The sequence below is a fragment of the Alexandromys fortis genome, unplaced genomic scaffold (genome assembly GCF_014885135.2).
Source record: "Alexandromys fortis isolate MF-2015 unplaced genomic scaffold, M_Fortis_MF-2015_v1.1 scaffold_71, whole genome shotgun sequence".
In the NCBI taxonomy this organism is placed as follows: Eukaryota; Metazoa; Chordata; class Mammalia; order Rodentia; family Cricetidae; genus Alexandromys; species Alexandromys fortis.
This window is the reverse complement of record NW_026067954.1, coordinates 6,165,264-6,188,814: the sequence shown is the minus strand read 5'-3', so window position 1 is coordinate 6,188,814 and position 23,551 is coordinate 6,165,264. Positions and strand designations below refer to the sequence as shown.

At 45.0% G+C, this 23,551-nt stretch overlaps 1 protein-coding gene across 2 annotated transcripts in view; it reads left to right on the top strand.

Annotated features, from left to right (window-relative positions):
• Positions 1-23,551, top strand: part of Setbp1 (SET binding protein 1) — a 334,426-nt gene that overhangs the window by 106,308 nt on the left and 204,567 nt on the right. Inside the window, exon 1 of one of the 2 annotated variants that reach the window (XM_050151693.1) lies at positions 13,264-13,332. The exons of the other annotated variant lie outside the window; for it this stretch is intronic. The gene's annotated coding sequence lies outside the window, so the exon portion shown is untranslated. Of the gene's footprint in view, positions 1-13,263; positions 13,333-23,551 lie in introns of those variants that run through there. 2 annotated transcript variants of the gene reach the window in all.

The window sequence follows — 23,551 nt, the reverse complement described above, 5'->3', positions numbered from 1 at the left end:
CTCCACGAAGGTAAACAAGGTCTCAGAAATGCCTCTCTTCAATATTGTTGCCTGGACTTAGTCTGCCAATGATGGACCCAATAGCTGGGACACTGCACCTTAAGGAACAGGTTCCAGGCAGATCCTGGTGTGTGTTAATGTTTAGCCAGAATGCTCAGCACTGGTCTAATTTGTGACCTAAATATAATTTCATAGCTGTTTCCTTGCTTATGAGTGTTGACATATTGGCGTCAGTGCCAGATGTCAGCATATTTACTATGACTTTTTCTCACATATGTTTAAACTTTTAAATAATAGCGTTTAGCATGTAAGTCAGACCTCCTATGCTTTAATCTGTGCTTGTTTTCTCATATGCATGTGTAGCCATATATGGCATGACTTCCATTATGTTATTATATGTTTCAGGTTTAACTTAGAATCAATCCATTTTTTTAGTAATCTTGAAGGAACTTTTATGTATGCCACAGTCCCTGTTCACCACAAAGAAGTGGCCATTCACTTCCCGAAAGAATAGTGAGCCTCAGAAAGGAAATCCATTTCTCTGAGACAGCGTTGAAGTTGGGTATGGAAATGGCCTGAAATGAGGCTGCTTTCCGTCTTTCCATATTTTTCTTCTGATACAACACATTGCCTTCCACTAAACTTGAGGATGCCATTTCTGTCTCTCTCTTTTTTTAATTCTTTATCGCTCTCCGAGGAAGAATGCCAGGAATCAAACATATATCCTAGGAAAAATGGCTGAATCTAAAATAGCACTGCCCCTTTAGGAGGAAATATTTAATTTCTCAGGCATCGGGAATTTATTTGGAGTGAAGGGAAAAGCTCTAATCTTCAGTGCTGTGTATGTGTAGAAACAGTGCAAGCGTGAGACCCCACAGTGAGGCTGAATTTAGCAGTTTGCCTTGGGAATGGATAGAGGCCACCACTTACATCCAACCCATCTCTTGTCCTAAGTGTTCAGGAGACCAAAATAGCTCCAGTTTATCCATCTATTCTAGGGCTCGTGACCTGAGCAGATATTCTCTGGAGATAGGTGTCACTTGCTCAAGGTCAACCCCAGGCTGGCGGGAAGCAAACTCTTCTGCTTGGTGTGTACCCTTGGATGCTCAGAGGCTGTGCTAGGTCTACGGTGGTTTTCTACACCCTCTCCTCTGCAGTCAGTCAACAAAACAGCTGCAGATATTCATGGGGCTTCAACTCTACTTACCATTGTGTTTAATGCCACAGAAGAAGTCTGGGTTGTAGGAAGCTTTCATATATTGGAAGAGTAAAACACAAGCTGGAAGGTTTTTTTGATATCCTGATTATTAATATCTTGTATTTGTATATCCCTTCGACATGGCAAAGTGCACTCCATGTAATAGCTTAAAAGGCGGCTAGGAAATGAAAGCCTGGGCTGATTTGGAAGGTCCTTAGATGCTGGGAAAAGTGTTGAAGTCTGTTTCTGCTCCATCCTCTAGCTCCTCCCACAGCCTTCTAAAGCCCAAAGAACTTTCCTCTGTGTGGACTCTCCTGTTCCAGGTCTGGCCTCTTGAAGCCTGTGTCTCTCCATTTGGGTTTGAGATGGCTCTAGAGACAATGCAAGGTTGCTGCTGTCTTTCCAGCGTGGTAATATGTCTAGGCAGAGCCGCAGAGCTTTGTGCTTCTCAGGGAGATCAGGTCCAGAAAATTCATGTTGCTCGAGCCTGGTTGCTGACAAGGGGGGCACAAACGAACTGAGCTTCAGTGACACCTGCTAGGAATTCTGCTTCCAGTAGGAATGAGTCTGCCCTGACCTCACTCACCACCCTCCTGGCAGAGACCAGAGCAAATGAAAAGGGCATGTGCACAGAAGGCACCTGTCATGAGTTAGGGAAGGCGAGGGGTTGAAGTGAACATAAAGATGGCCAATGCAGTGGGAGAATCACCCCAGTACTTCGTCGTATGTCCTCTTCAGGTCAGTCCCTTCAGAACTGTGGACAGACCTCCAGGTGGGCCAGTCATTCCCCTCCACAGCTAGTACTGAGTATCATTAAGGTGTGGGTACCTTAGGACCCAGGTGGGCTAGATGGGGGGAGGTTGTGAAATTCAACTGATTGTCAGTGATTTCTCTGACCCCAGGGTACTGGGTTCGTATTTGAGGCTGGAAGATCCTAAAGCCAGAAATTCACCAGGTTGTGGCTGTTAATGTCTTAGCCCAACATAGCAAAGATCATGCTCTGCAAAGAATTGCTTTCTGATGTTTGGTGACAGATGCTTCTGTTATATTATTTCCATCTTGTTTCGGGGCTTTTTATCCTTTCAGAGCAGTGACGGAGGAACGGTGGCATGTACCAGCACCATTGCAACTGACTAAGGATTTCTATTCCTGTTCTCGGTCTTGATCTTCATACACACCCCGACAGCATGGACTGACAACTTAACTGTACACACACAGTTACCAAACCAACAGGGCCTGTAAAGATCTGTTCTGTAGAGGTCAGAGGCTCTCTTCATCCATGTGGTCAAAAGTGGAGCACAAGTTAGCCTGCAATATTCTGAGAAGTGAGAAGCAGTCCAGGGCAAGGTGAGGCCTCTCAGGGACACACAAAGTACACGTGACAGCTTTGGGAAATGAAAGAGCAGTGTGGATAAAGTAGATGAAGATACTCACTCAGGTCAATGGAATGGGAGGACCAGAGGATACTGGAAGAGTTGGGTTCTTGTTCTGGTCTCATCGACCAGGCCAAAGAGACTCCTGGTCTATGCTTACATTCAATGGGAGCTCTTAGGCGGCAGTAAGGGAGCGGCAAAATTACATTTCCTTGCAAAGCTTCTCTTCTGAGAGAACTGTGGAGAGGGGATAAGAGTCAGAAAAAAAAAGTGAGTGTTCAGATACTTGGGTGATGGTTGAGGACAGAAAGGTGCAGCCCGACAGGTCTGCGAACTGTATGGAGCCAGCAGGAAGGAACAGCTTGGCATGTTTATACATGACTGCTATGGAGAAGTCTGTACTTGAAACCAGGGCCATGGCGCCAAAGCTCTGGTCCGCCTTCACCTTGATGCCAGTGGGATCATGTCTGTGCTTCTTTGTATGTGTGTGTGTTTCTCAGCATTGTGACTCTCCATGCTTAGAGAATCTTCAGCGTATGGGTGCATTCTATTTTCTTCATTTAAACCAAGCAGCAACTGTGTTTACTAAGTTCACTTCATGAAGACAATCAGGCATAGGAAAGAGAGTAATTTCACATGTAAGGCCTTGGTCTTTTATTTAGTTTATAGAGAACCCCAAAGTTAAGCTTTCTATACTGTGGTGGTTAAATTGTTCCTTTCCCAGGCCAACATGCCTATAAAGTCATTAATGTATTTATGGGGAACCATCTGGTCACTGGACATGATCCATTACGTGTCCTAATGAGAATGTTCTTCTCTGGGCCCTTCAGCCAGATTGGGCTAACGGGATTGGACAGCCAGTTGGTGAACTCCCGTATAGTGATGCCCTTTGCTGCACCTGGCACTTGTGCCCTCCGTGGCTCTTCTCTGCCAGGCAGGAATGATTGACGTACATCTCCCTCCCGGGGCTCTCCTTTCCAAGGTGCCGAGTGGCTAGTGCTCCCATCATTCTCAGCCAGCTTGCCACTCGTCTCCTGGAGGAGGTCTGTTCAGTGCTGGTCTGTCAAGAGGTGGTGGCCATGATTCCGAGGACATGGGCACACTCCTGGCTACTCTGCTCATCTTTTTTAGTGCCCTTCCATGGAAGAGGGCATTTAGCTTCCAGTTTGTAGATAAGGAAGTTTCTTAGAAAGTACTTTGTAGGGATTACTTAGGAGAAATCTGTACCTGAAGAGGCTCAGGGTTGGAAGCGTTTTCATTGTTTAAATGTCTGATAGCACTCGATGTAAAATCAAGAACGCTGGCTGCTCTTCCAGAGGACTCGGGTTCAATACTCAGCACTCACATGGCAATTCACAGCAGTCTGTAACTCCAGTTCCAGGGGATCTGACACCCTCACACAGACATACACGCAGGTGAAACACCAGTGCACATAAAATAAAAATGAATAAGTCATGACACATGCTGGCTTATTTTCTCCCTTTCAACCATTCCCTTTCTTCAAGTGTCTCAGGATTCTCCCCAAGCTCCTTCCACACTGCCTCTTCTTTTCTAAACACTTGTTGGAGCCTCTTTAGCCTCCTGATCCCACCTCTTACCATTTTTGCCGAACACACTTCGTAACTGAGTCTCCTTGAATGAGAAGGGAAGGTGTGCCATTGTCCCACAGTTTAACAGGGTGGTGCACGACAGTAGTGACTCACACTTCCCTAAGGGATTTTTCAGTTCAAGTTCCACCTCTCAACAGCTGTCAGACTTCGCACTTTTCCTGGTCTTGAGAGCAATTCATTTCTAGCAATAAAGGATAAAGATTGGTCATTTATCCATCTTGCATTAAACAAGCCATCACCCTTCCCCCACAGACAGAGGGAGTCAGCCTATTCACCCGGCATTACAAACAAAACAAAACAAAGCAAACAAAAGCTTGTGCCTAGTGTCTATGGGTCAGTTGAGCCTGAGGATACTTGAGTAGACACCAGAAAGTTTTGTTTCTTTTTTTCCAATGCATAAGGTCCTATGGAGTTGAAGACCAGAAAATCAGAAATGTTCTCAGGAGAGAGCATACCATATAAGGTAAAGGCCAATATTTGCTTTCAGGGGTTGGGGGAGGGACACTGTTAGACACCAAGAGCGATGACTTTGGTTTTCTGGAAGAAAAAAAAAAAAGCAACAACAACAACAACAACAAAACTGTCCTGTTAAAGCACAGAGCACTAAACTATGTTAACAACCCTATCAGTTATGTTCCAAACGCTGCCCCGTTGTACAGTTGTATATAAACACAGTGGAGCTCTGTAGCGCAGAGGTCTGGGCTCTCACCAAGCTACTCCGGGGTAGGTAGTAAAATGTCTGAGACTGCAGCAGCTGCCCCCGTGAACACTCTTGACTTGAGTTACAGCAGTGGAACTAAATATAGCCAGATCGGCCCTGTGCACAGAACTCTGTCACATCACTAGGACGGAATGTGCTCCGGGGGTGTGGCCTTCAGAGATGGCATCATCTCTGTGGCTGCTACATGAGATATATGCCCACCCTCTCCTCTCCTCTCCCNAAAAAAAATGTATGAAGCAGTTGTGTCTAGCAAGACGGGCTGTACAATGGGGGTGATGGCTGTGAGTTGGATTCTCCACATCTTCCTATTCTAACTGCTGCTTCCTTGGGTCTTGCTTTCTGCAAAGAGAAGGGGAAAGAGCATGCTTCCTGTTCAGGTCAAACTGACTTCTGTAGTGAGGATGCTTTTCATCCCGCCTGGGTCCTGCACAGCTAGCTTTACACCTGCAACAACAACAACACACAAATTGTATTCATTTAAACACTGCCTGACCCATTATATCTAGCCTCTTCTTGGCTAACTCTCATAACTTGATTAATTCATTTCTAATAATCTGTGTAGCACCATGAGGTGGTGGCTTACCAGGAAGGATTCTAGCCTACGTCCGTCTAGGGTTAGAGAATCATGGCAACTGCCTGAATCTGCTTCTTTCTCCCAGCATTCTGTTCTGTCTACTCCACCTATTTAAGCTGCTGTCCCATCAAAGGACCAAGGCAGTTTCTTTATTAACCAATGAAAGTAACACATAGACAGAAGACCCTCCCACATAAGACTTTCCTCAGTTTCCCACAGTCTCAGCCTATGTGTTGAATTCAATCTGCATCTGCCTCTTAGGTCTCCTTTCCTCACCAGGCATAACAAAGGTTATCTCTGTTCTTCTTCTGATCTTCAGGCTCCTACCCAATGTCCAAATGCTCCTAAAAGAGTTAGTGAATAAGAGAGATGCAAACCTGCTGCTGGTTTCTTCTAAGCATGAGTGCACCTAATGCAGTCACAGTTTCATCCTCTCAGGTCTCCTAAAGCGAGCGTGGACAGCAGAGACATTGAGGAAGAGGGTTATGTGAGCAAAGACTGATTCCCCTTTCTGCAAGGATTCCCATGCAACCCAAATCCAGAAACAACATGCCCAGCATCTGAGTAGGCACAAAATGCTAGCAAACAGATGGGTGGAAAGCAGTAAGTAGATCTTGGACTTGTTGTTTAGAAGTTCTTCATGGCAGCAACATCCAAAATCATATCAACCATCCATAGACAGTTGAGATGTGGATCCTGGGACTGGGCAGGTTGCATTAGTAAAGAGCTTGCCTTAGGAGCAGGAGGACTCTGAGTCTGATCTCTGGAACTCAGGTAACAACTGCATTTGTGCGTTTGTGATGCTGGCACACCAGCATGCCAGCACTGGAGAGGTGCTGACAGGCACATCCCTGGAGTCCACAGCCCTACCTCATCCGTAAGTTCCAAGGCGGCAAGAGACTCAGTCTTAATACAAGCAAACAAAAGCAGAAAATGACTGAAGAAAAGATTTCCAAGGTTGACACATTGTCTTCATTCGTAGACCCACACTTATATATCTGCACACAGGCAACACAGGCAACACAGGCAAACACAGACATGTAGATTCTGAATCTGTCTGCTTGGGCAGGTTCTCAGATTCTCTGGTTATACCAAGATTGCAGGCAATGCTATCCGAGCAGTCTTCAGTTAAAGACCACAGAGCTGCAGAACCTGTAGCTGTTTTTTAGATAGGCTTTATATTTGTAGAATACATGCATCACTGAGTGGGAACCCATATGTTCATCTCCTCTGTTTATCATGAACTCTGTTGTCTTTCCAAAGATGCTAAGGAGTCAGCCATGGCTCGCTGGGTACTAGCGTGGTCCAGGTGCATGAATGATGTCCAAAGAGAAACAAGAGAAACAGTTTTGTAAACTTTCAGTTTATATGCTAAGTGCACATCTTTAGCATGACTGCACCTTAATTTCTCATGTAACAGTATCCTATGGGTCTTACCTGTTACAGAAAGAATATGCCTGCTCTTTTCAGGTGGACATTAGCTTCATATTAGTAAAAATCAGCATTGTTTTCACACCAATGATCAGAATTTTGTTCCAGAAATAAAGTGCTGAAAAGGATGAAGAAGAAGAAGAAGAAGAAGAAGAAGAAGAAGAAGAAGAAGAAGAAGAAGAACTAAATCTACCTTAACAGTAACAGCCTTTCTGTTGACAGCTGCTAGGGACGTTTCTGTGCTATGTTCTTCTTTGCTTTTTTATTTTTTCTAGAACCAAGCAAACTAGGCCCACCTTGGGCATTGAGTCTTTCCAGTCCCACCTTGGGCATTGAGCCTAGGGCCTTGTGATAGCAAGACAAGTGTTCTTTCACTGAGCTGCATCCCCACCCTTAGATTCATAGAATTTAGATACAGCTCAGCTCAGATTTGAACCCATGCCTTCAGGATTCCAAACCTCTCAGCTTGGACAACTGTAATTGCTCCAGGGTTCTGCTGAGTGGCTACAATGTGAGTTTTCTGTATTGGCCTGCCCTTGGGGTCCTGATGGGTTCTGTCCTCAGCTGCAGCCACCAAGAGTACCTCCTCTGCACATTCAGTACGTTCCCTTTTAAAAGGTGGACCTTGCCCACCTCCGCTCTCTCTCCTCCCCTCCCCTCCCCTCCCCTCCCCTCCTCCCCTCTCCTCTCCTCTCCTCTCCTCTCCTTTCATCTCCCTCCTTCCCTCCTCTCCCCTTCCCTCTCTTCCCCTCCCCTCTCTTCCCCTCCTCTCCCTTCTCTTCTTTCCTCTCCTGTCCTCTCTTCTGCTCCTCTTCCTCCCTTTCCTCCCCTCCTGCTCCATTCTCGTTTTTCCTCTCTTTCCCTCCCTGCTCCTCCCCTCCCCTCCTCTCCCCTCCTCTCCTCTCCCCTCCCCTCCTCTCCTCGCCTATTCTTGATTACTTCTACGTTTTTACCTCTTCCAAATTTCTGTGTTATTCCCTCCTCTCTGCTTTAGATCTCACTTCTCCCAATAGTGAAAACAAGAGTCCAAAAGAGCTTTGAACTAACATTATAAAACCATATCACAGTAGCTTCTGTTGGTAAGAGTGTTTCCTCTTTGCCTCATTTCTCATTACCCCTTTTTTCTAATTTGCTCATTCCTCTCATTTTCCTCTACAACTCACCCAATTTGCTCTACTGTTGGCATCTGTTGTTGGAAAGAAACCTCCTTGAGTCTGTCTATAATGTCTCCCAACCTCCCGGGAGTTATGTCTTCTCATGGTTTGTTGAAAGATGACAGTGGCATACAGGAAATGACATTATATTATTGGAATAATTGTTTTTCCTCTTTTCTAAATTCATTCTTTTACTGGCAACTAAGTTTCCAACGAAATTGAATCTGGAATAAGTTGATTGTCTGCAGCCATCCATCTCTCTTTGAACCTGCCGTGGATGTGCTTTATTGTGACAACAGACGTGCTGGAGGAGAAGACAATGGACCCATTATAGAGTTTAATGGATGCACGATGCGGACTTGTGCACATGAGTCCATGAGCCATTGTTTTGCCATTCAAGTTATGAGTATGATCAGAAGGGTAAGCAAATTGGCTCGGCTCATAGAACACCAATTGCCACGCTATAAATTCCTCATCACGGTGAATTATATTCGGCTTCATGTCAGGTATACATCATGTTAACAGTCACATACTTTTCCTAAGAGATGAAAAATTAATGCTTGACAATTGAACTATAGATTTTGTACAAAGCTGGAAAAGGAATATTGTGGCAGAATATTTTATGTAAAATGAGGCAGGAGAGCTGTTTAAAGCAACCCTGTATCTGGCTCACTTGGTGATGATCTGCTTTTGTCTCTGAATGTTTCCTCTTGCTTTTAATGGACACTTTAAAAACTAATGCTTTTACTAAAGTATCTTGAGAAATTCTGAAATGTCCTGTGGTGCAGGAGAGATTTTGTGGTTACCAGAAATTCAAGAAGGGCCCTTGGGGGGCTTAATGCAACTCTTTGCTTTTTAAGGGAAACCTTAAGACTGACATACAAGCATGCAACATGGACCCCATCTCAGTGTTTCCCGTGATTATGTAGAGGTCTCAGCTTCTTGTGTCCACCAGCTCTCCAGTCTTGACTTTTGTGAGAAGATGTAGTAAAACATGAATGATCATTGAAAGTCGCTTTGAGCTCCACTGATAGGAGGCTGCCCCAGAGTCCTGGCCTTTCCTGGAAAAACTCTGTGTGTATTTACCTGCTGGGCTATCTTTTCTCAAGACTCAGCTACTTGCAATAACTATGCTTACCCAATGTGAGGGGAGATTGAGCAGGGGGAACACTGAGAATCTCCACTTCCCAGGGGTTTCAATACAGAAAAACTTCAGAAAAGAAAGACCTCAAGTTTTCTTCAGTAGTAAAATAGTAGAAACCCTTCAATCATGCCCAAGGCTGTTCATTGCTGTTCAGCCAAAGATCCAAAGGCTTAATTGTTCTGTGTACTTTGTGGCTGCTGGGCCTCTGAGGAGATGGCTGTAAATTCAGGTAAACATATTTGTTGTTTGCATGTGAATTTGTATGTCACTTCCTTCTTCACATTTTCACAAACTCTAACTTCTTTAGTTGCTTGCTCAAATCGCATCCTTTTCATAAAGTTGTCTTAGCTTTCTTGAAGGATGTTTCCACTCTGGGTGTCTCCTTTCTTGGACTTTACAATGTTGGAGCATCCTCACAACCATAATCAGACCATAATGTCCATGCTCTGCTGAACACTTCCTTCTTCATTTCAGGCATTTACTTAGACTCCTGGTTGTGACTGCATGCTCCATTTCAGCAGGAGTGCTCAGATTCTGCATTCCTCCGCAGTCTATAGCTTGGAGATTGCTTGAGTCTTTGGGCTTACCTGAGGACAGAGGTGTGAAGACTCAGCTTTTTTATTTCTGAAATGCAGTAGCACTTCACTCATCCAGAACCCACCACACAAGGTCGTGCCAGCACCGAAGGGAAATGTCATCACACACAGCCTCAGTCTGGTCAGGTGTTTGGATTAGAAGCTAGGGTTGAAAAGTAGACATCCTCCAAGTCTGCTGGGTTTAGGGTGCTGGAAAAGTCTGGAAGTCATTCCTTGGGCCCACTTTAACTCTCGGCTCCTGTTATATATACGTCTTCATATTTCCATAATTCTAAAGTGTCGTGCATACGTACATATACATTCTATGAGATGAGGAAAACAAAACATTAGGAAGCTGAGAAGGCAAATGTAAACATGGCAGGAAAACTGATATGTCCATGAGAAAGACAAGTGAACCTTGTATATTTTTAAAATTGATTTTATATCAGTAGCCTCCAAGCTACTACTTTTGTTCTTTCTTTAAGCCTATGGACCTGTCTTCTACCTCTGTGTATTTGAGCTGTTATAATACAGAAGAGAGATGGAGTCTCAGGTGGGGTTCTTTGAGGACAGTGGTAAAGTGCTTGGTTGTCTGGTTGTGATGTCTACATGCTATGCTCAGGCATTTAGAGAGCTGAGTCTGCTCCTGCTTATCACCTACCGAGGGCTTTTCAGCCTCTTGTGTTTCTGCATAGAACACTGGCTTCACTTTGGAGTTCTACTGTAACTAGCAGTGTGCCCTGTGCAGGGACGGGGTTGGGTGCAGACCGCATGGAGATTGAGCCCTCATTCCTTCACCACATGGCAGCAGGCTTTGTTAGGTGAGAATAGGAACCTTTTGTATTTTGTTTTTCAGGGCCTACCTTTCTGCATAGCACCATTTGGCAGTATGATGCAAGTGTAGACTGACTGGGGCTCAGGACACAAGTAATAGAACACATTGCAAGCACACCATAGAGCTGCATAAAATTACTCTCTGGCTTATATGCGTGCATTGTAGAGTTAAAGTTAGTGACCATCAATTTTATATTTTTACAATTTTGTTGTTTAGCAGTGTGTGTGTTTTTCTTTTTCTTTCTTTTTTTTTTCTTTTTGAGACGTTAGTGACTAGCCTCCTAGGAAGTAATTCAGAATCACAGAAACTTTTCCTATCCTATCTTCATTCCTCATTCCCCATGGTAGAGATATTTCCATTCATAATTGGCACGGTTCCCCCTTCTTTGCTTTGAGATATTTCAGGCCAAGAATACTTGGCAGTATCACTTTTGACTTTGACAGCCAAAAAAGCTCCCAAATGCTAATAAGAGAATCTCTTGGGCAGTTAACATCTTATCATTTTGGATTTATTTGCTGAAGGCCCTTTCTGCATCTTTACTTAATTTTTCAATTATTCTTCTTCCTAGGGAGAAAGTAGGGTCCCTCACTTCTAATAGTTCAGAATTGCTCATTTGGGGTGTCCTGCACGGTGGTGCTGCCAAAAACCAGTTTTTCCTGGGGTCTCAGAGAAAGCACAGTACAGAAAAGCAGGAGACCAGAAGAGCACCCCTGAAGGTGTCTCCAAATATCTACCATTGTTATCACCTCCCTTTGTTCTCATTGAGTTTTTTAATGATGCTTTCCATGCTTTTACTATGAACTTGATTGATCTGGCAGTCCCAAAGACTCTATCTGAAATTTCCCTGAAGTATCTTGACCTTTAGATTGCAAAAGAAGAAATGGGTCCTTTGGGATGTGACCACACAGTATTGTGGAAAGAGTCGAAGATTAAGATACAGAATGCATCTGTAGCTGCCCTCTATTCCATTCCAGCTTAAATACAGACCTGTTTCCACGTTCACCTTGTGAGAGCCGTAGGAAATCCAGCTGGCATATGGCCTCTAGGCAGAGTGATGCGACACTGGCCTTGACCAACTGGGAAAAATATGTTCGTGTTGGAATCTGGATAGAAAAGCAGGACTTTGTTAGGTGAAGGCAGCATCCCCGATAAGAGGGAAGAGGGCATTCACAAGGTCATGGTGGCATAAATGATGGCAGCTTTAGAAGTGACAAGCTGAGCATGTAGGCCCAGTAGTAACATTAAAGAATTTGGAAAAGCAAGCCCAAGAATGGATTTCACTCTCCATGTTTGCAGAAGCCATCAGCACTTAAAAATAAGACAGAACATCTTCAGATCTACCACTTAGAAAGAGGTTGCTAGAACCCAATGGAGACTGGATTGAGTGTGGGTACTGAAAATCCACCAGCGAGGAGGCTACCCACGTCTAATTACAGCCCCCTCTCTGTAATCAAAGTTACGAGTTGGCAACAACTTCCTTCAGCATCTCTGTGTGCTTCCCTTGCAGCTAAAGACATGCCTTTGCCTTGATTGTCCTGACCTGAGCATGGCATCTATGCCCTGCTGTGACCCGGGCTAACACACCCTCCTTTCCCCTTCCCTGCTGCCTTGCTTCTTTGTCCATCTCTCCACCAGCTTCACCAGCTTGAAAGCACCCACACGTCTGTCCAGAGAGCACTCATACATTTTCACGTCTTCACTCCTTCAGTGTAGTTTACCATCTCCGAGCCTGTGTGTTCCAGAAGAAGTGACATCAGTGTCAGGGAAGGCCAGAGACTATGGGGTGCTGCAAAAGGCTTCAGAGGGAGAGCAGACTGTCAGGATTCTGTACTGTTGGGCTCTGTCGTGAGGGAGCCAGCGCCATTCTAGGAAGAGCAGAGGGAGTCTGCTGACTAGAAAATAGAAACTCTTCAGGCCACCAGCTTTCCTACAAACTTTGGTGGATCACAGGGCGAAGTAGCATGAAGTAGACTTGAGATGCCCTATTTCTGAGTTTCCTTTGTAATTATGTTTAACCTGTATCTAAATTATGTTTTTTCTGTATCTAAAACTGAGAAAGAAGTTTTTAAAATCTGGCCTTGGAGGGGAAAAATACCATTAGCCAGCTACTAACACCTCAAAGTTCTGCAGTTTTGCTCTCCCTTGCTCTAACAAAATAATTACCCTATACAAAGAAAGGGTTCTTTTTTTTTTTCTTTTTTGTCTCAGAACTTTGGCGTTTCCAGCTCCAAACTGAGTAGAACTATGACTTTGGACCCTTGTTGGAAGTGCTGGGAGTCAGGATTGGGAAGTCAGCTGCCTATTGCCTGGCTAGGAGGCAGAAGAAAAGGTGACTGGGGTTCTACAGTCCCTCCGGGAAAGCCTGTAAAGACGTCCCACGCTTTTGGATAGCATCACCCTGGGTCCCTTGGAGGATATTCAATACCCAACTGTAGCACCACGTGAATGGTGTTTGGTTGAGGAGTGAACACCATGGCGTCTTTTGTTTTGTATCAAGTCACATTGAGACTGGGGTTTAGGAAGCAGTTTGGACAATTTAGATCTTCAAAACCGGACGTAACTGGACAAAGATTGCTGTGTTGTGGACATGAGAAGGTGAAGTGGGGAAATATATAAGCATGTATTTTGTCCTCAGAAACGGGAAGAGAAATCAAATAAAAGGAAAGGAAGCATTAAAGGCTGAAGAGACACTTTATATCATCTCCCCCAGGCTTTAGGTAAGACATTCCTTCAAACGTCATACTTGGTTGTAGTCAAATATAAACATATACTTTAAGGAAGCACTTCTGGAAGATCTGTGACCAGTAGTGGTCCATCCTTGGCATTTAACAGATTAGGAAGCTCTCCCTTCAGGAAGGACATGCCAAAGAACTCAGTACATTCCAGAGTCAGGACCTGAATGCAGATTTTTCTGAGAACAGTGCTCTTTACTGTTCTCAGGGTTTTGTGGGTAACTTGCAAGATAATTGACCAATCCTTAAATTTCAGTGTTTCAGAAAAGTTGCTTTATGTGTATGCCCCTGAAGAGGTAAAAGTAGCATTACAAGAAACGTACACATGCGTGTGCTCACACAGTTGTTCCTTACATCCACGCCACTTTCCTCTTCACCTGGCAGGACGCCCAGATGAGAACCACCATGAGTTAGTGAATTGTGCAACCTGGCAGACAGTTCATCCTCACCTCGTTGGGTTGGTCTTTATTCATTCTCTGACCATGAGGCAATCAGTCGCTTAACCAGGATTGGTACCTGCACCCACCCGGACATGGAGCACACCTACTGAGTAGGACTTGTTCTTTTGCGTTACAATGTTGGGTATGAGTGCTGAGGAGGCCAGCGCATGTGAGGAAAGAAAGGAATAGAAAGCAATAGTCCAGTTACGGTGGGGCCTTTGCATTAAAACTGATTGTTGGTGGCCTGTTTTATTTGCCCTAACAAGAAATAAAGGGTGGCAAATCACACCCCCACACTGGTGTGCACAAAAGGGGCCAGGTTGAGGTCCATCAGTGTGCTGATCCCCACAAGATCAGCAGTTTTGGAGTAACTGGTCAAAGCACTGACCTTGGCAGTAATGTAGTTGCCTTGACAACTGGCTTGACACCAGAGACTAATAACTTAGTTTTGTTCCCTCTAGAAATGGTCTTCCTTGTAGCAGCCTAATGGCCGCAGCAACCAACCCTTCAGCACACTGAGGCCCCATGGAGATGTTGGTAGTGTTATGTTTGTGGGTTCATACGATAGTGCAATAGTCCTGCAGTGGCATGGCTCCTAGCCTCTGTTCCTTGTTCCCTTTGCCCATGACACTCATGCACACATAGGCAGGCACATTAATGATGTGTATACATGTTCATAGGAACATGCCTTCACAATTAGACCCTGAATGTAGAGATAATGCTCTTACTCCCAAATTCCTTCAATTGTTTTAATAATTAGTTTTAGTGCTTTGTGGGAATCCTTTGAACATCTCTGCTTTATCTACAGTTCTGGTTGATTTTTGATGCTCTTGGGTTCTAAAAGAAGGAGTTTGGACACTATAAAATACCTTTAAGTAAGCAATAAAAAAATGCCCTCATACACCATTGTAGGACAAGCTATTATCTTGAATAGACAATGACTTTCTCTTCCCTCTCTCATGTCACAGATACTGTGCACACTCTTTTCGCATCCCATGTCATCCACTTGGGCAGGACCCAAAGGGACATTGGTACTGTAGGCAAGCTTCATTTCTACCCTTCTGTTGATTACAGGGCAGTCCCCTGTTTCATCGCAACTTTGATATCCATGCCTTGCGGTCTATCAGATCACTGATGCGAATCCTTTGGGAGTTACAATTTTTGGTGTGAGCTGAGGTGCCTCCAACACTTGAGCCCAAAAATGCTAACTCAAGAGCCAGTGTTTGCTCAGCAGCTGTGTGGTACAGGGAAGTTTAGTGGGCAGAGAAAGTTTTACTTGAACAGGCCTGGTTATCTCTTCTTTTGCTTTTCAAGATGGCAAGACACCATGAATCTGAGCTAGGGCTAAAATCAACCAACCTTTCCATGACAGAAACCATTCTGTAACTGTGCAGGTGCCTCTGATTCTTATCAGTGACATGTACACTTTGAACACTATCTGTAGGAGAGAGAGCATGAGCTTCATGAATGATGAAGATGCTAGCTAACGCTCTTGTTTTATGAAGAAATTTGGTGCACTTGCTTTACACTTTGAGCACATTGGTGCTGGAGGTCTGTAACCTAGCAGCTCTCTTGCTGAGTGGGTTATCTTCAGCTGTGCCCTCTCGGTTGTCTGGCATACATGGTACCTCCTTAGGAAGATGCTCGGAAATGAAACCAGTGCATAGATGTTTCTGGCTGTTGCCGGGGAAGGAAAGGGCTTTATATTCCTGCTCATGGAAGAAGTGCTTCAGGATGGAAGGGTGATAGTGCTGGGCAGAGATTGAAAGAAAGAAGCCAAGAGCCTTGCACTCAGCCACAGCCCTCAGCAGGTTGATGAAGCTTGGATTTCCGGCACACTAAGAGAGTGTGACAAAGTTGAATGTGTGCTAGACAGAAACATGGTGCCTTCTGTGAGATCTTGGACCTCAGTGTTCCCATCTGTAAATGAGAAGTTGGAATCAGTGCCCAGATCCATTCCGGCTCCGCATTTCCATGCTTCCTCTGTCGTTATCCAGTGAAACTCACAGAGCTGTTTCTTCCAGGAAGGAAGAAGCAATGGGATTTGTCCAGCGTATATTCTGGAAGTAATTTAGGCCCCAGTCATAGTATTTCTACTGAACGTTCCAGACACTGTGCGGAGTGCTTGCACTCATAAGGTCTGTGTCCTTTGCAGCTAACACACTCACGAGCCACGCTTCTTCCTGTACTTGGGAACCAGAACGGATCTTTTGCTTTAGAACATCCTAATGATAGGGAAGGGGTAGGATAGTGATGGTGACCTAGTCTGCCATGTTAGACTTAGGATTTTTGGTCCTCATTGCTTATGTAAACCTCTCCAAAAACCATTGATCAATTAATAATGTCTAGCAAGTCGTGTGTGTGTGTGTGTTTTATAGGCATGGTTGCAGAGGAATGAATTCAGACCCCATAACTCACAGGATGCATTTTACTGACTGACCTATCTCCCGGGTCCTCTAAGTCTTACAAGGGGGAAATGTAGGGATGAGTAAGGAGAGAGACCCTGCTCTCCAGGAATTCTCATGTAATGTCAGAGCTAGAAAAGGGTCAGGGGAGTGGGGGGAAGACAGGAGCCAAGGGTAGCTAAGGAGAAGAGAGTAAGAGAGATGTCAAGCTGACACACTGTAGGTTCATGAGCAAGAGAAGAAGCTCCTAAAAGATACATCTAGCTCATTGGGTTTTGGCAAACATCTATAAAAGCATAAAACGCTTTCTGGAAAACCTGTAGGCATGCAAGATATGTTTAGATTGGAGGTTGTGGGAAATGGCATGAAGGACTTTAGGCACAAAAAAGGAGAAAATGGGTGAAGCGTGGCCAAATTCAAGGACAGGTTGAGAATGAATGGTTCTTTACAGTCACTTGTAACAGTGAACGAAGCAGAGGTTCCAGGACTTATTAAGTGTCCAGAATTGGCAGCAGGAGAGCGCTGGTGACATATTTTGAGTGGCTAAAGTAAGAGCTTGCATGGGTAAGTGGAGCCTGAAAAAACTCTCTCTACTTAATTGAATTTGGGTTAGAAGACCCATATGGTAAGTTCTTTTAAATTTGAGACACTAGCCTAAGGCTTCAGAGGGAGACAGATGCAGGCTTGCTGAACTGTGAGCTGTGACCTCCTGTGTTGTACAGAACACAAGGGCAGGTGTTCGTGGTCTTCCAGAAGGTCCGCATCTGAGAGGGCTTTTAAAACTGCCTTCATTTGAGGATTGGGTTTGGTGATATTTCCTGAAGGCTGAAGTCATTTGAATGCAGGTTTGTGGGAGCAGCTGTGAAAACGAAGAAGGTGGATTTCAGGGTACCGGAAACCTGCTTAGCTACACTTCACATCAGTTCAAATCTCAAAAATTTGGCTCTGCGCTCTGCCTCTGGTACCACAAACATACTTTCAGGGCAATAGAGACTAGCTCATATTATAGACCCTCTTTTGAGGTAGGGTAATGGGAAGGTCTTGGCCTTGAGACAAACTGCGTCTAAAAGCAAGGATAGCCTCGGACCCTGCTTTCTCTAGATTCAGGCATCAAACAGCTGGTGTTTACCAGACTCTCTTCTCTGGGCCAGTGCCTGTTGGACACAATAGGATAATAGAAGACAGTATTCCCGCCCTTACGGTCTCTTTCTCTTCTGGGGAGTGAATTAAATTAGGCCACACACTATCTACCATTGAAGTGTGTAACAGCCCACAGGACCTCAGAACTCAGATAAAGGACTGTCCGGCAGATTTCTGAATTACAGCTTCAAGTGTGTGTCAGACATCAATGGGGCTTGCTGCCAGAGGAGCCTCTATCTAGTTCCAAGGGCAAAAAAAAAAAAAAAAAAAAAAGAGAAGATGGGTACCAGACATTAGGGCTCTCAAATGAGGCACCTTCTTTCAATGGGGGCCCCTACAACATCCACTTGCTCTGGTCATTTTCTGGGGTCTGGGGATATAAACTTTCCAGAAATCTGAGGTTGTTGGATGTTGGTGTTTTCCTTTTGTTTGTTTTTTCATTTTTGGTGTATAAAATAATGCATTTCATTACAGCATTTTATTTACCCTATTTCATATCTTCATGTCCTCTCCTATCTCTCCACCCCTGTCCCCTTGCTGTCCCCTCTACAATGTCTTTCTTTTGCTTTTATGACACATTCAGGATACTGTTTTTTGTTTGTTTGTTTGTTTGTTTTTGGTGTGTGGGTGTGGGTGTGTGGGTGGGTGGGTGGGTATGTGTTTGCATGAGGGGCATCCCATAGGACACAGGTTGAAATCAGTTTTTATCTTTTACCATGTGGGTCTCAGGGACAGACTTTTTGGTAGGTAACAAGCTCCTTTTGGCTACTGAGGAATCTTGTCAGCCCTGTTTCTTGGTTGTTTTTCTGGTGCTGCTAATACCCATGTTAGTGTACATATGCTCCCCTGGTTCACAGGGCCTCCGTGTTTGTGTGCCTCTTCTGTTTCATGGTGTGAGGTGTCCCATGGAGTGTTTCTGATGGGAGGAGTTAATGACAGGGATGCAGCCGGAACTGCTCAGTCCCTTTCCTTACAGCCTTTACTCAACACATTTCCAGTTTAAGTTGAGACACATTGGTTCTGTTGTCGGGTAGATTAAAAAACAAAAATTAAACTTAGATCCAGGAAAAGTGACAGATTTGGGCACCCAGATAGATGCCCGGTGACAGAAAAGCTGTTGGATCTGCCTCTCTGAGCCTGTCTCCTTTGTGAAGTGTGGGTTGAAGGGAGTGTCCCAGCTCTGTTCCCTCATGTCAAGTGAGTGAAGTCTCCCTGACACCAGCTCTTTCTTCCCCTGAACAAAAGTGATTTGAGTCTCCCAATCAATAAACAAATTAAAGCACAGTAGGGAGACCCTGAACCCAAGGACAACAGATGAAGGCAGGAGGCTTGGGGGGAGTGGGGAGAGGACTCTCAGGGAGCAGAGCAGGTGGACAGGGAGTGGGGAGAAGGCTGCTTCTACTGGCCTATTTTCATTCTGAGGTGTAGGGTCCTCATCTGCCTGGGAATCCACTAATGGTTGTGAGGGGTGAGGTCAGAGCCCACAGGGGCTGGTGGGGGAGGGGCTGTGAAGCAGGTGCTAGCCAAGGCGGCTGGGCAGACCCTCAGGGGGATCAGGGGCCAGGCTAGAGGGGCAGATGTAAAACACTTCTTGGGAAAGACTCACAGACTGGCAGCTGACTTAGGGGAGGAGGTGCAGGGGGAGCTTAGGGTGGCCAGACTCTGCAAAAGGCAAGTGGTAGGTGTCCTCCTGCTTGGGTCCTTGTCTACTTTTAGAGAGATGTATAGTTACCTGCAGACAGATGCCTCTTCCCTACCCACTAGAGCATGAGAAAAGACTGGGGTGTGGCTTCCCGAGGAGTCCTCAATTGCTCCTGAAGCAAGCTCACCTTTGAAAGTCCCTCAGAGACCTGTTCAAAGAGTAAGGACCCCCCTCTCTCCCCTGCTTTCCAACTCATCATCCTCACCTCCCTGTAGTTCTATTCTCCAGAATTTGGCTTTTAACAAAGAAGTATTTGGGTTTGTGAACCTTTAACCCTTTGGGTACCTTTATTCTCCATGGCTCCTTTCACTCTGGCTTATTCTGAATGGACAAAAATGCACTAGGAATATATCCAGATACTGATTTGGGGAAGTAGGTGATTCTCTGAGGCTTGTACTAGTTGGTGCCAGATGATAATGCTCCCCTGGGTAAAATCCAAGCAGCATATAAGGGACATTCTCCTCACCTAGGCCCTGTGCCTTCCCTCCCTGGTGAAAAGCTGGATCTGTACTTCAGCAAAAGCCCCTGCTCCTCCCCTGAGACTCCACCCAGAGACTGACATCCCCTAACTGCCTGTAGGTCCCAGGAGAGGAAAACATGTTCCTTAAAGGGCAGTCCTTTACCCTAAACCCCATGTAGGTACTGGAAGCCAAAGAGGTGCGAGTTGTAGGGTTTCATACCTGAACCTTCATATCGGACGGTTCAGTCTCTGCCCACTGAGCTCTTTTAACACAGGAACTGGAGCAAAGAAGGCTACTGTTGAGCTTTGAACTTTAGGGAGACAGTGAGGTGGCAGTAAATTCTGAAGGGTCAGATGATCTTTATGTGAGGTGGAAGCAGTCATGCAGAAGTGTACCCTGGCCACACCCTGTGCAGGAATCAGAAGCTTCACCATGGGGCACTACAGTCAGATTACAGGAGCTAGGAGACTAGGCCTTTCCCGCATGTTCTGACTCTTGGTGTTCTTTGAAGAATGTAGATTTTTAGTGTGTTTTCAGAAGAACTAAGAAAATAAACTATTCCATGACTTTCCTGTCTTGCTGCATACCTTCAGTACTGAGTTTCGCAGTAACAAGCTTAGTCCCCGGATGCAGTAAGATGAATTGGATCACTATGCATCAGTACTGGGTTTGATAGCAACAAGCTCTGTCCCTGGATGCAGTAAGATGAGGTGACTCCCTTTAGGAAGCATCTTGGAGAACAAACTCCACCTCCCAGCCTCACATTTCTGCTCCTCCCCTTGATTACACTGCCTCTGGAGGAGCAACAGGATTTGTGTTTTAGAGATGTTCCTTTATCAAGTTTTTCACACACAGAAAGGATTTTATTTTTAAGTGGGGCTGTAGAGGGTTGTAAAATCACTGAACCAGAAAGCAAATCCTGCAGAGGCTGTGGAATTCCAGTACCTTGTTCAGCAAAGGAGGAGTTGAGATCTGGCTGGGTAGTGACATTGACCAAGATCAGCCCTAACCTGGTTCCTGGTCGAGCAGGAGTTCCATGCTGATGAGAGGACCCCTTAATTTGAAACCTACTTACCGTGGTCATCGAGATAATATCCAAAGGTAGAAAAATCATCTCGAAAGACTCTGTGAACTCTGTCTGATATCTCACAACCCAGTCCCATCTCCCAGTGATACTAACTACCTTTAATAAATTTGAAATCACACTTCCTTACGTCATCCCAAATTAAAGGGTAGCTTATGGAAGCTCAGGGTATGAAATATTGTCTCTGGTATTTATCATCATAAAAAAGTTGGTGAAAATAATTTCAGATTTATTTTTTATGAAAAGAGACATGTTCACACATTTGTAATCTTTCCAGCCCAGCGGGATTATGTTCTATGTTGAAGAGTACCCTTCTACCTGTGAGCTCTTTGGAAGTATGAGAGAGCTGATCAGCCTATCTATCCTTCAAGCACAGCCACAAAGATTTCCCTCTAGTCTCTTAGAAATTTTAATTACTGCATTATAGTTCAAGTGGTGTGTGTGTGTGTGTGTGTGTGTGTGTGTGTGTGTACAGTCAGCACTTGGTGTTCATGAACTTCACATTCATGGAATAAAAAAATACAGACAGAAATATGTGAACATGTACAGATGTTTTTTTTTCAGTGTCATTAATGGGGCAATTTCATAACTACTTACATGGTGCTTGTATTTGATGAGGTATTAGTCTGATGACTTCAGGCATTTGGGAGAGTGTGGGTAGGCTGTATATAAATGCTACAGCGTTCATCTGAAGGAGGTGATACCTTCAGATTCTAGTGAGGATGAGGATGGTGTTCCAGGTCTAGTAATTTACAAGTATGGATGGCCACCAGCACATATCTGATGGTGACACTCCCTTCCTGTCACGGCAGAGCTCCTGGACATGCCCCTGCCACTCTGCCCTCACTGTGTGCCCATAGTTTATCTTTTTCACTATTCCTCTTCTGTCATTGATCATTTTCTTTTTAAGTCTTATTACAACTGCATTTGAGGAAGTAGACAGAGGTGCAAATGTAATGGAGCTCTCAGCTCTTGTTTAACTTTTACAGCCTTCTCTGGGTAGCGGAGGCTTAGGCAGTATTAGAGCACAACAGAACAGACTAGCCCCAGTGGAGAAGAGCCCGCTCAGGCTCTCCAGAGGGCAGCACGAGGGAGAAGCAGAACCTTTGACCTGGGACCCAGTATTTTCCCATAGCAACATAATGAAGTTTTGTTTTTGTTTTTGTTTTTTTATCCATTCAGAGTCACACATGGGGTGGCTTTCTAAATCTGTTTCATCTTAGATGATAGCGCTATCCTTAGGTCATGGCAGAGCTCACGATGAACTCTTAGTGCAATGCACAGGAGCAGAGATTTTGGCTGAGAATAGTTACTTACAGTTGGAGGTAAAGCAGCACACGGCTGACAGGTAATGCTTTCCAAGCAACAGCAAAAGGCGGGGTGAACTGGAGTGGCGATACTCAAGGGTAATTCTTTAAAAAGTCTTCCTCAGGAAAGAGGTCCCAGTCGGTTATCCAGTGTCGAGTAGTGTGACATTACATGGACTTGCATTTACATATTTAGGTATGTACACACACATATACATATACATGTGTGCACACACTTGTATACTTACACATACATATAGGAATAGAGCAGCAATAGAAGCACATGGAGGAAAAACAAATACAAGTGCATGGGAAGAATTGAAGGGGGAAAGGGAAGAGGAAAATGGCGAAACTGTATTTTAATTTTAAAAAATAAAAATCAAAATAGGATCTTCAGTGCAGTTCATTTACTACTCCTCGTGGAGAGAGCAGGCAGCTGGAAGCTGCAGATGTCCTGTCCTTCCTGATGGCTCACAGTGGCTGGCTGGTCCCTGTAAGGGTGGAGTGGCAGCCCTTGCTGGCTGCTCTAGGACTGCTCTGCAGGAGGGCATCCCTCACCAGGGCAGCTAGAGCTGAGTGACACTTGTCAGGGGACAGTACTGGGGTGGCTGGAGCTTGGGCTCCGGAGCCTGGTGTGAAACCTACAACTCACTGACTTACTGATTTCAGAGCCCAGGATCTTCTTGAGTCACAGAAGGTAGTTGCCTATTGTGACTTTTGAAAGGGAAGAGGCACTAAAATGAAGTGCGTTCCTAAACCTTCTTTTTTTTTTTTTTTTTTTTTTTTTTGAGGTTTTAAATGTCACCATCTAGATGCTTTTCTGGATGCGAAGCCATGAGAGATCTGGCACATGTCAGTCACCTTCAGTTCTAAATCTGGTGTCTCTGAACAGTGGCGGGGGTGTGGTTACGATAGGTGTTTTAAACCATGTTCTCTTTCCCTTTGTAAACAATCCGCACAGAGGCCATTTCCCAGGGGTAGCTGCATAAGTAGGGCACCACCAACTCTCCTCACTCAGCCATCTACACATCTGCATCCCTGTCCTGCAAATGCAGCGGTGGGACCACACCATCTCCACAGTGGTCCTACTCCAGTCAGAATAGAAGAGGCTCCACGGCTAGCCCGGTGCCTGGCTCCTAGGGACTGCTCAGTTCATCTTTGCTATACTACATAAAGCTTGGCTTCCAAGAGTTCAAACTCGAGTGGGAAAGGTTAACAGACAAGCAATCACCACGACACTGTGGTCAGTGCCTTGATGGAAATGTGTGCTTGGCGACCTGGGACCCATCAATGGACCATTTCTCTTCATTCGAGTGCAGGCTTTAGTAGCTGATTGGCAGTAAAGATTCTGCCTCCTGCTTCCTACATAATGTGCGGAGAGACATTCGCTTCCCACAAAGCTGTATCGACTCCTGGAAGCTACTCTGGAGGAAAACAGGTGAGGTTTAGGAGACCAGAGTCCAGACTGACTGCTTCAGGGACAAGGGGTGTAGTATCTATGTCCGCCCTTGTTTTACTGATGAGATCATGGCACTGAGTCCAGTCCTTTCAATTATTAGAAAGGCACTGTTTGAAAACTGGTTCCCTGTTTCCTATGGAATAGATTTTAAAGTCAAAAGGGCAGGTTATGTACTTTATCAGCAGCAACTGCAGCCCTCAGCACCT